This window comes from Festucalex cinctus, chromosome 5, assembly GCF_051991245.1.
Source record: "Festucalex cinctus isolate MCC-2025b chromosome 5, RoL_Fcin_1.0, whole genome shotgun sequence".
Classification (NCBI taxonomy): domain Eukaryota; kingdom Metazoa; phylum Chordata; class Actinopteri; order Syngnathiformes; family Syngnathidae; genus Festucalex; species Festucalex cinctus.
Genome location: NC_135415.1, coordinates 26,804,235 through 26,808,102, shown reverse-complemented (window position 1 = coordinate 26,808,102; position 3,868 = coordinate 26,804,235). Strand labels below are relative to the sequence as shown.

Below are 3,868 nucleotides of genomic sequence, written 5' to 3'. Positions count from 1 at the left end.
AGCTACGTTGCTCTTGGTTCCGACGTCTCCTCCACCATGCCAGTGAGTGAGATTTCATCAGCTTTCGTCAGTCTCAAAATTCCTCTTCGTTCCAGAATACAAAATTATTCTGTGCAGGTTAAAGATGATGAGCAGCGACTCCCAATTAAAAATAAATAAATAAAATAAAATCCCAATGATCTGACAAGTGTGCGTGAGGGATCCTTCCTCTCTTCCTTCCTCTCCTTTCAGTCCAGGATGTTATGTCAAGCTGCATGTAGGTGACATCACGGAATTTAAAATCAAAACGATTTGCATTGTCGAGTCCCTTCACGGTTGCCTGTTTACGTTGCTGTTACGTCTCCTGCCAGAGAGGCCGCAGAACATGTGCGTACAAGAAGAGGAGGAGGTGTCTCTGCGTGTTTCTTGCCCACCCCCACCCCCCACCCTCCCCCTTTAAACCGCCGAGTTCTCTTTCTCACGTCCACTTTGGACTCCTGCTCCTTATCAACGAGGCCCAGTTGCGTCATCGCACCGGGTGAGTTCATTGGCTGGACCGCCGTCATCCAAGTTGCTCCGACTTACTTTTGAACGACTGAGAGAGCTGCATGCATGCATGCATGCATGGGGGAGCGCCTCGTCTTGTCTCCGTTAGAACGAGGGGACCGCCACACACACACACACACGCCGCCAACTGGAGCTCAAATGCGGAGAAGAAATCAGAGAGTGCGCACCGAACTGGTCTGTTGGGACCTTTTGGGCTCGTGACGCACATCTGAGATAGAAGTTATACCTGCAGCAACCTCACCATGGCAGCAATATTTACTGGATCATTAATTGTTCTTGTCTTTTCCTTTCTTTTCTTTTCTTTAAAAAATAGTTTACATTTCTTTCTTTTTTTTTGCACCAATTCGAAATTCGCTTATCAACGTCATTATTATTACGATTTTAGTATTGTATGTAAAAAAAAAAAATTAAAAAAAAAGGTGTCTCAATTTTTGGAGGGTTCTCCCCCTTCAAATTCCTCCTCACAAAATCAACGAATGAAGGGGAGAGGAGTTATAAAATTAAAAAAAAAAAAAAAAAAAAAAAAAAAAAAAAAAAAGGTATAATCACTGAGCTGTCACCGGTGCCTCAATTTTTGGAGCGTTCTCCCCCTTCAAATCCCCCTCACAAAATCAAAGAATGAAGGGGAGAGGAGTTATAAAATAAAATTAAAAAAATAAAATAAAAAATAAAATAAAAAATAAATGAAGGGGAGAGGAGTTAAAAAAAACTAACAAAAAAAAAAAAGGTATAATCACTGAGCTGCCAAAAAAAAAAAAAAAAAAAAGGTGCCTCAATTTTTGGAGCGTTCTCCCCCTTCAAATTCCCCCTCACAAAATCAAAGAATGAAGGGGAGAGGAGTTAAAAAAAAAAAAAAAAAAAAACTATAATCACTGAGCTATCACAATTTTTGGACGTTCCTCCCCTTCAAATTCCTCCTCACAAAACCAACGAATAAAGGGGAGAGGAGTTTAAAAAAAACAACAACAAAAAACACCTCACGTCCTGGACTTGATTTAATTGTCATTTGTGAGCAGACAGCGAGCAGTCGGTTTAGCAACAGGGACTGCTGCACCAGTCGAGAGGAAGTGATACACTCGTTCTAATTAGCTCTCCGCTCTTAATTGGGCGGGGACGAGTGGACCTGGTCATCAGCATGCTCACGAGGAGAGTGTTGATGGCAAAATGACAGGTTACCACATCACCGCTTTGCGCCTTTTGTCCTTAAATTGACATCCCATAAAATTATTATTATTATTAGGCTATATCAACCATATCTGCTGTCGTATTTTTGGCTCCCCATTTATCGGTTAAAACAATATTATAATTCACAATTCAGTTTTCCTGGTGTTTTTAAATCCTTTGCTGCTCCTGGTCTTAAAAAAAAAAAAAAAAAAAAAAAAAAATACCCCTCCATAAAAGCTCGCATTTAGGCTATTGTGAGGTTTTATAGCACAAATATGATGTTAAGCTCCTAAATCCTTATGCAAAGCACCTGATGTAATTCCCCTAATTGAATATATGCATATTTATCATCTGATTTTTCTATAGCCACGATGGCTGGCTTTATACATTAAACATTTGGGGAGAGGGCATGTCTGCAGGCGTGTATGAAATATGATATTAAGTTGGCGTGGAGGATTTAAAGGACGTGGGGCGTTTGTTTGCATCGTAAGTCAGGTCTGCTGCTTTCGAGGATGACATAGCTGCATGCAGGCCACGTTTTACAACAGTTATAAAAGGCCAGATATCACTTATTAAAATTGTGATAGATGTCTATGTTCCATATATGGAGAATAAGACACAACAGAACAACATATCATCAAGCTTGAGAAGAGCTGCATGAGTTTAGTGCATCGCATTTAAAAAGTGAAATCTCTCTCTCTCGCTCTCTCTCTCTCTCTCTCTCTCTCTCTCTCTCTCTCTCTCCAACATAGTTGGCACAGTAGTCTGTGCAAAACATAAAGGTATAAAGTGTCATCTCTGCAAGCGTGATGTATATTTTCGGTCAACATAGTGTCAGAACACGACATATATATATATATATATATATATATATATATATATATATATATATATATATATATATATATATATATATATATATATATATATATATATTAGGGGTGTGAATTGCCTAGTACCTGACGATTCGATTCGTATCGCGATTCACAGGTCACGATTCGATTCGATAGCGATTAATCCCGATACGAATTTATAAGTCGATTGTTGCGATTTTTTTTCATTCAAATTTAGAAAATACTAATCAGTGAGCTTGTAGAGTGTAAGATTTATATGAAAATGTATTATTTATTTATCTGAAATTTCAGTCTTATAGAGGTTGTAATCTGTTTCATGTTTGAACAGCATTAAAATAAAATATTAAGGCTTAATGTTCCGTTCATATAACATTCTTCCACACACAAACGCACGCACACATACACAAAAAAAAAGAAAAAAAAAAGAGCAATGATGATAAGACTTTGAATCGGTAAGACGACCGAATGAACAATTCTGAGCTCTTAAAAAAAAAAAAAAAATTGTAGTTACATCCATTATCTCCCGTTTTCAGTTCGACAACAAAAGTTTGTTTAAAAAACAAAACAAAACAAAACAAAACATCATGCATAAGGCGGCTCAATTGATGGACTGTTCTCTCATAAGGAAACTCCTTGCTTCTTTTGTGATCTATAGCTGATCTGATAAAAGTTTCAAAAAGATGAGCCGTGTTTTAGTACGCTGTAAAGCTGTTTAATTGGCTAAATCTAAAAACAACATGCCAGAGAGCAGCAGCCCTAATGACCACTGTGAAACTAATAAACTAACAGCGTGAGCATCTATCTTAAAACACTTTGAGGAAACGTGTGCGTGTGTTGAGGGTGGTGCTTGGGCTTGTCAACGACTAAAACTGCTGATGCAGCTTATTACTCCTTGTCCCATAATGATTTACAAACAAGGCAGCCATCAATAGCACAAATCTGCATCCCTCAGAAAAACATCACCCTCGTCAGGCTCCTGGCATCTTTTTGATCTCGCCCACATTTTTAATTGTATTTTGCATAAAAGGTGGCAAGCTATCGGGTGTGTGGCCTTAATGGGATGCTGCTGTGGAAGTGGGGGAGAAGGTTAGCCACTCTCTGAGGAGCGCTCCGCTGTAATTAAGAAGAGGAACAAAGCAGCGAAGACTAAAAACACATGAAAGGGAAGAGGCAGATCAGCTAATCACTGTACATACACCATCCACGCAGTCACATACACTTTGAATACAAGCGTATAAGCGATCTTTCATAAGCGTAAACACACAACAGCAGTTCAAACGTCACACGTGTGCCCCTTCCTCATC

The 3,868-nt window shown here is 38.9% G+C and overlaps 1 protein-coding gene across 2 annotated transcripts in view; it reads right to left on the bottom strand.

The window, feature by feature from the left end:
* Nucleotides 1–414, bottom strand: part of lhx2b (LIM homeobox 2b) — a 14,184-nt gene extending 13,770 nt beyond the window's left edge. For both annotated transcript variants that reach the window (XM_077522724.1, XM_077522725.1), the window contains exon 1: nt 1–414. This exon is cut by the window's left edge and continues 476 nt beyond it. The gene's annotated coding sequence lies outside the window, so the exon portion shown is untranslated.
* Nucleotides 415–3,868: the final 3,454 nt, after the last annotated feature.